The sequence below is a fragment of the Patella vulgata genome, chromosome 5 (genome assembly GCF_932274485.2).
Source record: "Patella vulgata chromosome 5, xgPatVulg1.2, whole genome shotgun sequence".
Lineage (NCBI taxonomy): Eukaryota > Metazoa > Mollusca > Gastropoda > Patellidae > Patella > Patella vulgata.
In genome coordinates, this window is record NC_065883.2 from 46,308,774 (window position 1) to 46,319,375 (window position 10,602).

General features: G+C 37.6%; 1 long non-coding RNA gene across 1 annotated transcript; it reads left to right on the plus strand.

Moving 5' to 3' along the window:
- The first annotated feature begins 1,185 nt into the window (after nucleotides 1–1,185).
- LOC126820294 (uncharacterized) lies at nucleotides 1,186–3,308 on the plus strand. Its single transcript, XR_007679917.2, has 3 exons — nucleotides 1,186–1,277; nucleotides 1,944–2,293; nucleotides 3,130–3,308. It is a non-coding gene; the product is annotated as an uncharacterized LOC126820294 (long non-coding RNA).
- Nucleotides 3,309–10,602: the final 7,294 nt, after the last annotated feature.

Below are 10,602 nucleotides of genomic sequence, written 5' to 3' on the forward strand. Positions count from 1 at the left end.
GTATAGTTCCACGTTTTAAAACCCCATCCTATCATTTTGTTTTTGAGCATACGCGCGTGCAATCAACGAAAGAGCCAAGTATAAAATCAAACCATAGTATAGAAAATATTCCCTGGTGTCTCTACATCTATGAACCGAATTTTGAACGAATTACAATAATAACTTGAATCAAGATTTTGAATTTTAACATACTCGCTTTTTTAAAACCACAACATCGTTGCAAATTATGTTTAAGTGATAAGTACGTGCAGTTTCCTATCTCTTGAAAACTTGTTTATTAAATTCTCAACTGCGTAGATTACTACAAATTAACACTTTCCAGCAATTTAAAATTTCTACACCACTACTTTATTATTCCGGTTTGAACTCGTATTTAATTTGTTGGGAATATAAACTTCCATCCGTTATAAGTGTTATGCCCCATGAACTAAATTCATAATAAGCACCGTCCCCACGGTCCCAAGTGCCACGTGTCCTCCCGAGTTAATGTTATATAGTTTTCCTAGCTCAAATATCATCAGAATTGGCAAATGCTTTTGCACAGCAGTGGGGCGATACTACGACACGTACCCTGTCTTGAATGCCACAGGTGAAAAAAGAGAAATGGAGTTTAACGTCCACTCGACACAAAATAGGTCATTTCGGGACTAATAGGGTCTTTACCAGTGAGAGGAAACCGGAGGACCTGGAGAAAACCCACGAGGTTGGACAGGCGACCCTATATTCCTTGTCACGTACAGGTGAAAAAAACTACTAGCTATATTATTCAAGCAAACAAGTATTTTTTAAGCAAACATTAACTTACTTAAACGGTTAAATAAACAGGGTTGTGAAAACGAGGTAAAAGACAAAACCCTTAGATTTTTTTTTCGCGTCTTCGTCCCTGCATTTAATAATTGTCGGATGCTTTTGTTTTGCTCTTAAAGGGACAATAACACTCTTGCTGTAACTGAATAATATGTCCAATCTTCATTTTGGTCAACAAATTGTACTATTATACAATATCCCAATTCATTAGTGGTATATGCATGATCTTATCAACGGTATTTAAAAAAAATGGGAAAATTCCGTTGGGTGGATGGTGTTCTCATCAAGTTCACTATGAGAGACTGGTAAAACCAGTCTACCAAACGGAAAAGAGAATCCCATTGTAGCGCATGCGCAAAACGTCAAATACGCCTCGCTCTGTAATGTTTATACATCTAGCTGACAGATTTAGAGGATATGGAACTTGAAATTCTACGATTCATGCCAAATCATGAATCCATTTTTTCCCGGTAAGTTTATATTCATTACGAGTATTTACTTATGCTCTCATGGACTTAAAGTCGGCAACGAACTGCGAAGTGAATGATCAGAATTTAGATTGAATGATTGTCATTTGTAATGGTAGTATTGGTAGGCCTACTTCGACTAAATTATTATCAGTCACTCGACTCACTGCATGACTGCACATGGTTTGGTTACCGGTACCTAATTGATGGATCAAACAGACAGATTATCTTTAAAATTTGATGATTGGGTTCATTCTTAGCTTTGATTAGACCTAAGACCGATATGGCTTCATCCACCTGCATTTTTTAAATTGATAATGAGTAATCATAGAAGCTGTTTATTTTAAACTTCTTGAAGTTGCAACATGGTTTCACCCTCAAAATATATAAATAATATCAAATTAAATGAATCATTCATCAGATTTATTTCTGCACTTTTGAACTTGATAATTATTATGACTGACAGTGTTATATGTGTGTAATAAATTCATTGGTGCCAATGAAGAAGCAGTTACTTGTGATTCCTGTGGTAAATGGACACATAAGACATGTAGAACAGGTCGACAAATTTCTTGTGTGCAATTAGGCTATTAATTAGGTTTATTGGCTCGAATTTTCTATGAGTTAAGAAAATCCTTTTTTTATTCACTTTGCATTTTGGTTTTACAGGTATTTCGAAAGCTGTCTATTTGAGGTCAGTCAAAACTGGGAGTGATCTACCATTCTTGTGTCGAGCATGCCAGGTGGAATCATTTAATTCATTACCAGATGTTGACCCCCCCCCCCGTCTCTACTTTACCAATTATGCCAGAAGCAACTCATGCTGCCCAACCTTCAACATGAACAGCATCATCTACATCAAGGACAATTAGATCTTAACGGAAGCTGCAATTACATGTAACGTCATCCGAAAGCACCCCACTGAGACCAAAAAGAAGGAAAAGACAAAAAGGGAAAACTGAGTCACCAAGGGAGAGGGCCGAGAGACCCAAAAAAGAAAAAAAACTGAGAGACTCAAGGTAAGAAAACTCTTTTTTTAATAGTTGTAAAATATATACACAGAAACAGCAAACAAGAATATTTATGAAAAGTGGCTGAAAAAATGCCTGCAGTTTTATTTGACATTTATGAAGAACTAAGAAACCAACAGCCAATCCAACCCCCATATCCAACCTCAACTGCACCAAATTGGTGTTCCTATGACAGATGTGGAGATATGCCAACAGATATTGAGAAGTTATGTGGCGGTACCAGACCAGATTATTGTATTTCATTACCACCAGTAAGTGATTTTTTTCTGTAATAATATCCTTTGATATATTTCATCCACAAAAATTAATGTCATTGGCCCGGGTAGTACCGGCAGCAGGAAGTTCTGCAGCCTTCATTTCAGTCACTTCAAATTGGCTGGTTTACTGAAAATAGATTTTAAAAATAGTTAAATATACATTATGCAAGAGCTAAATATGTCTATTGTAGGTCTTTCTTTAGGCCTGAAATGTTATACAAACTATTAATTAGACATTAATTAAAGTATCCTGACCATAATCAACTCTCGATGTCAACGCTAACCTGCGATATTTGTTGGATTATGATCCGATTTGCTGCATAACTTTCCTTCTCGATTTAACAATTAAATGGATAATCGAGACTGATTTTTGTCGTACTGACTTTAGTAATGATGACCAAGGCTATGTGGAACTTTCAATCGCTTATTTCTCGGTTCGTAGTGGATCAATTTGGCTGAAATCTTCAGCAAATTGCCTTTACATTATCTAGTTTTTAACTATTATAGTGAGAACTGCCAACTCGTTATCTAATCTCGCATAATGTATCTTTAATTTAATTTTTTCAGGAGTTTGAACAGTATTGTTTAGAGCCACAAGTTCTGGATCTTGCTAATGTATATAGAAACGGTGTACTAGCAATTGATATGGACGAAGACATTAATCGAAGGAGAAGGCTTGCAGCCTACAGACAATTTGTTATGTTGTGGTACAGGGAATAGAGTAGTAGTACCCTCCTGTTCTGTTCTGAAAATAGGATTATCATTTCAAGACAGAAATGGCATGGGTTTTAATTGAAGAAGATTATTATGAAAATACTTACATTAAAATCTGGTTTTCTGTTTCTTGGCTGTCTCTGAAGTTGGTTCTGGCTGGGGTTTGGCAACTGTGTCTGCAATCTTTCGAGGACCATCCTGGTCTAGTGGTCATTTTCGCCCCGTTTTGCCTTTATCATCGAGTCTGGCCCTATAAAGATAGTAAATTCAAGACATCAAAATTGTTCCAGGATGGTTTGGCAATTAATACAAATTCTTGTTTCGTGCCAGACATTTTTAATTTTTACAACACTTTATTTGATTCTAAAGTTTAAATTTAACTCATCCATCCAATCAAACTTACTATGGTACTTACATTTCAGGAGGCCTGTTCTTTCCCTTGTCTGTATCAGTACTACAAAAACAAAATTAGTTGTAATAATTGGCACTATCATGTATAAAAATGACGATATCATTACCAGTATGTTAATGATGAAAATGTCTGGTAGCTTACCAACAACTAAGATTTTCACAGCGTTGGAAAAATATTGTGATAAAAAATAAGGTGTACTAATAATGGATATAATGCAAAGTGAATGAAACAATAATGTCACTGAGACAATAATGTCATTGAATAATTTGAAACAGTGATAAAATTGTTATTACTTACTATATAAATAAAATATTAAAAATTCATATAAAAGTTGTGTTCGTGTTTTTTCATATAATCCTCGTTTTTAAATTTGTGGGATGAAACAACCCTATATAAGTGGAATGAAACGACCCATGTAATTTTGGGATGAAACAGCCCAGGGTGATCTACATGACATGTAACATAATTGTCAAAAAACAATTAATTAGTTGCTGTACAAATATTACCTGCCATGAATGGATAATAGTTCTGAAACATGCAGTGCTCCAGTACTTTGTGCTTTTTAAACACAAGATTTTTTAAAGTGTCGAAATTTAATATCGAACGCTAGGGTTAAAATCACAATCGCATCCCACGTGTCTCAGATTGAAATTATGCACGTGGAAAACTCCCTATAAAAGTAAATGCTGTTAACACTTTCATTCCATTGCAAAATGAATCCAATATCCATACAAGATTTGTTGCAGCTAGATACGGCACCAGTTGGGAGACCAATAATTTCAAAATTTTATTTGAAAAAACTTCTGAGGGACGTCTCAAATTTCAGTATGCCATCGCCGACCCAACTGGTGCCGTCCAACCTTACTATTCGCAAAAACTTAAACTGAACAAAACATAGGTTTTAAACGCCTTCACTTTGAAAACATCACAAAGAACAAATGTGAAATATCTAACTACAGGTAAGAAATTGATTCAATATCCATCTTTACAAATTCAAGTCCCTTTTAAATATATTCGTTCATAGCAAATATGCAGTTAAATTTATCGATGATCAATTATCTACTTAGAAGCATAATTTACTGCTACAGCCAAAATGCATTTATATGAAAACGCTCGTTCAAATTCCAATAACGACAATACGTTGTCGCTTGCCAGACTGTCCTACACCAAGGTTCTGCTCTTAGTCCGATTTTATTTACCCTTTTTACGTCACCATTAGGTGATATTGTCAGAAATTATAGCCAAGCACATTTTCCGGCACATATGTCTACTCGATGCAACCAAACGATAGCGTTCTCTCCCCCAACCGTTACTGACATGTTTTCCACCTTGTCGATAGTACCGGACAGAGGGCTTGAAAAGGACCGCTGTATACATTGGCGTACACGTAAAAGATCCATTGGAATTCGATATATAAGGTCATAGTGCCGCTGCCCGGGTAAAAGTTTTGCTAATAGCACACTGTATGACGTATGTCCATCTCCACTAACCCAGTCGGAGCAGAACAGTAAAAATTTAACGCCATATCATTTCTCTATATCACCCCAACCCCAACAAAGTATGAAAATCTGCGCAACGTTAAACTAAATTTCTAAGACCGACAACTTTGATTAATTTTGACTAAAATATTTTCATCTGTTACAGAAAACCCCCCAAGAAAAACACCCTTAACCAGAATTATTCCCGATGACATAAAACAAAGAGCAAGGGAAGGGATGTTCCAGCTTGCCCCAATTGCAGAAGCGGAACAGCTAACTCAATTCTCCACACTAACTGGTGTAATCATCGAGGTAAATATCTTAATAATCTTAACAAGCACTTCATCTGCCTTTTAATGTGTCTGATAGATGGGGGGAGGGGGTTGAGTGGTCTGTCATGTAATCGGTGTCGTGATTTGTATTCCAAGCAAGTATGTAACCTAGGTCATTTCGGGACTAACATATGGTTTAATTTTATTTCAATAATTCGCTTGCGCGTAGTGGTCTTTAGCAGTGGGAAGAAACCGAAGGACCCGAAGAAAACCCACGAGGTTGGACAGGCGACCCTCCGCCTTGCCACCTACAACCGGGGATTCGATACCACGCCAGTAGACTCAATGACGGGCATTATGATACAGCGCGCACACACTAACCATTCAGCCATCCAACCCTCCTAATCTGGAAAGGGTTGTCTATCAAACCTCGTCGGTTTTCTCTGGTCCCTCCGGTTCATCCTACTTATAAAGAACCCTATACGTACCAGCATCTTAGTACGGAAATGACCTAGTTTGTGTCAAATGTTGGCCACAAAAGTTCTTTGTGATTTATCGGCTTGGCTCCCCCTTGTCAGTGATGCAGGGCGGAAGGCCTGACAAGGACGATGTCTAGTCGTTCGGATGGGACGAAAAACGGAGGCTCCGAGTACACGTTGACTTGCACGTTAAAGAACCCTTGGCATTCGAATTCGATATAAGAGTAGGCCGTAGGGCCGCTAACCGCGTAAATTGCCCCCCCCCCGAAGCACAGTATATGGCGCGTGCCCGTCTTTTAGTCATTGTTTCAATTTACTACTTTGAAACATCAAAATACTAACATGAAATTATAGTAAACAATAATAGAACGTGGCCCTGTTTAGCTTCCGTACCTTCTGTCTACTCATCTTTTTTCCCTTTAAATTTGCTGAAAATATTACATTTGTACATATATTATGATCACATACCAGAATGTAGGTGAAAATATAAACTTCTATCAACAGGAAAAGCAACAACAAGAGGTTACAACAAAAAAATAAAAGAAACTATGACCATAAAAAAAATCAAGGTACAAGACTCCTCGACATCAACTGAAATTGTGTTGTGGAGACCGAAAGCTCAGTGGCTTGACATTTGCCAAATTGGTAATTACGTTCAATTTACAAATATGGCCAACAAACGATTTGATGGAAAGATTCAGTTCAACTCCACAACACACACCGAATTAGAAGTATGTATAATTCAATTGTCTGTAATCAACATTTAAGTCCGCTCGCTAGCCTGGAGGTCGGGTGTCCGATCCCTGCATTGGCCAAGAAAGTTCATCCAGATTTTCCGGCGTGGTTCCCCCTTGTCAGTGATGCAGGATGGAAGGCCTGACAAGGACAGCTGTCTAGTCGTTCGGATGGGACGTAAAATCGAGGTCCCCTGTACACATTGGCGTACACATAAAATATCCCTTGGCAGTTGGATTTCGATATAAGAATAGGCCGTAGCGCCGCTGCCCGGGCAAAATTTCCCTCATAGCACTGTATGCCCGTCTTCATGAGCCTAGTTTAGGAACAGAACCGTAGAACGTTAAACTTCATTTCATTTCAGAATTCGGGAATATATTAACTTGAATAATAATCTAAACGTTATAAGTATATTATTCTTGTACTTAAGTCAACTTAAAATAGATATGATGTACCATTATTTAGTTATTTTATTTCACATATGGATTGGAACAAGGTGGCAATCGTTTATTATATACATACAAAATAGCCTACTTCCGCTGTTAAAGACCCCTCCGCCACACTGAATTACTGAATTAAAATTAAATCACGTCTAAATCCCGAAATGACTGGTTTCTTTGTAATGAACACTCATCCCCCTTCTTTCATTAACAAGAGCATCGCTAACGCAGCAATATACGTCCACATTCCTGTTTTGTTTGATATGGTCCAGTTTGCATTGAGGGTCTGTGAAATAAAACTGGGTTGTAGGACTGCTATCAGTATAACATTTCGTTCACATTAACAGAACACAATTTTTATTTTAAAACAATCGATGTCTTTATTCTAAAAGCATGACGTTTTTTTTTTGTTTTTTTTTGCTTGATTGATAACGATAAGAGAATACTTGTGGAAACGTCGTGCTTTTAGAATAAACTAGTGATTGTATCCCATAAAAACTGTGTTCTGTTAATTTGTTCCCTGATCGCTAAATGCCACTTAAAGAATAACTAGAAATGGGCGTGGCTCTGCCCCTGGGGGTCGGGCATGCACCAAAAACAATAGGGATCTTCCTTGGGGTATAAGGAATAAGTATACCAAGTTTGAAGAAAATCCAGTAAGAATTGCGCCCTGTAGGCGACACAAAGACACACGAAAAGAAAATGGGCGTGGCTCTGCCCCTGGGGGTTGGGCATGCACCCCAAACGATAGGGATGTTCCTTAGGGTACAAAGAATGTGTATGCAAAGTTTCAAGATTATTAGTTAAGAAATGTGGCCTGTAGACGACAAACAAACAAATACTAGAAATGGGCGTGGCTCTGCCCCGGGGGGTCGAGCATGCACCAAAAACAATAGGGATCTTCCTTGGGGTATAAGGAATAAGTATACCAAGTTTGAAGAAAATCCATGAAGAATTGCGCCCTGTAGGCGAACCACAGACACACACACACACACACACACACACACACACACACACACACATACATACATACACACACACACACACACACACACACAGACAGGGGCGACGGCATAATACGTTCACATTATGAATGTGGACGTATAAAAAGCGTCTGTTAGGTGTGGGTACGGGCTCGGTGATAATAGAGTGGGGCAGAACCCGAAATGCCCCAAAAAATTTCGGGTTACAGATGTTGGCTGTTGAAAAATTTCGTACAAAGTAGAGTGGCTCCAGACAAATGTTTTTATCCATAGTCGGTTCAGTACAAATTCGCAGTATTCAATTAAAAGAAAAGTAAAATTAGTGATTTATTTAAATTTCGGGCGCTTTATTATGCCAGCTAGATGAACACTTTACCTCTGCACGAAAAATCTAATTGTCTAAGAGTCTACTGGGTAGTGCATTGTGTTGAACCCATGTACAATTTATCTAAGTGTCATGGGTAGCCGAAAAAAGAGATCGAAAATTTAAAACAGCGTATTTTTACGAGTTGGAGCATGTTTAGAGGTCAATATCTGAATGATGATAGAGTGTGGGTTTTTTGGGGGGTTGGGGGAGTGGTGGGGATAGTCTTTTGTCATGCATCTGGCTATCGTGTGACGCCTCTGCGACGGTGAAAGCCTTCAGCATTGCGCGCAATTCTAGTTAGGCTTTCACCTTCGGTGAAAGACTATTGTTATTACTAAGATTAATATTCTTATTATTATTATTATATATTTTTTATTGGGGGAAGCTAGATCTCAGCAGCTATAATAGATAGAGGTCTGAAGTTTGGTTTTCTCTTGGGAAACTGGGTGATGGTTAGTGCTTAAATGTAAAACGAAATTTGTGCGCATAGCGGAAATGCCTCAAATCTTTAACGTGCACAAAAATTGTAAATCGGCCCTAATTCTGTTAATTCTCAACCGATTTTTCTGATATTTACATTTTTGGATAGCTGGAGACATTTCTGAGCAGATAGCAGTTCAAAATCGTCGAATTTTAAAACTTTGTCGCTTTCATTTTTTTGGTGAAAATTGGTAAATTTTCAAAATTTTCTAAAATTGTTATTACTTACTATATAAATAAAATATTAAAATTTCATATAAAAGTTGTGTTCGTGTTTTTTCATATAATCCTCGTTTTTAAATTTATGGGATGAAACAACCCTATATAAGTGGAATGAAACGACCCATGTAATTTTGGGATGAAACAGCCCAGGGTGATCTACATGACATGTAACATAATTGTCAAAAAACAATTAATTAGTTGCTGTATAAATATTACCTGCCATGAATGGATAATAGTTCTGAAACATGCAGTGCTCCAGCACTTTGTGCTTTTTAAACACAAGATTTTTTAAAGTGTCGAAATTTAATATCGAACGCTAGGGTTAAAATCACAATCGCATCCCACGTGTCTCAGATTGAAATTATGCACGTGGAAAACTCCCTATAAAAGTAAATGCTGTTAACACTTTCATTCCATTGCAAAATGAATCCAATATCCATACAAGATTTGTTGCAGCTAGATACGGCACCAGTTGGGAGTCCAATAATTTTCAAAATTTTATTTGAAAAAACTTCTGAGGGACGTCTCAAATTTCAGTATGCCATCGCCGACCCAACTGGTGCCGTCCAACCTTACTATTCGCAAAAACTTAAACTGAACAAAACATAGGTTTTAAACGCCTTCACTTTGAAAACATCACAAAGAACAAATGTGAAATATCTAACTACAGGTAAGAAATTGATTCAATATCCATCTTTACAAATTCAAGTCCCTTTTAAATATATTCGTTCATAGCAAATATGCAGTTAAATTTATCGATGATCAATTATCTACTTAGAAGCATAATTTACTGCTACAGCCAAAATGCATTTATATGAAAACGCTCGTTCAAATTCCAATAACGACAATACGTTGTCGCTTGCCAGACTGTCCTACACCAAGGTTCTGCTCTTAGTCCGATTTTATTTACCCTTTTTACGTCACCATTAGGTGATATTGTCAGAAATTATAGCCAAGCACATTTTCCGGCACATATGTCTACTCGATGCAACCAAACGATAGCGTTCTCTCCCCCAACCGTTTCTGGCATGTTTTCCACCTTGTCGATAGTACCGGACAGAGGACTTGAAAAGGACCGCTGTATACATTGGCGTACACGTAAAAGATCCATTGGAATTCGATATAAGAGGTCATAGTGCCGCTGCCCGGGTAAAAGTTTTGCTAATAGCACACTGTATGACGTATGTCCATCTCCACTAACCCAGTCGGAGCAGAACAGTAAAACATTTAACGCCATATCATTTCTCTATATCACCCCAACCCCAACAAAGTATGAAAATCTGCGCAACGTTAAACTAAATTTCTAAGACCGACAACTTTGATTAATTTTGACTAAAATATTTTCATCTGTTACAGAAAACCCCCCAAGAAAAACACCCTTAACCAGAATTATTCCCGATGACATAAAACAAAGAGCAAGGGAAGGGATGTTCCAGCTTGCCCCAATTGCAGAAGCGG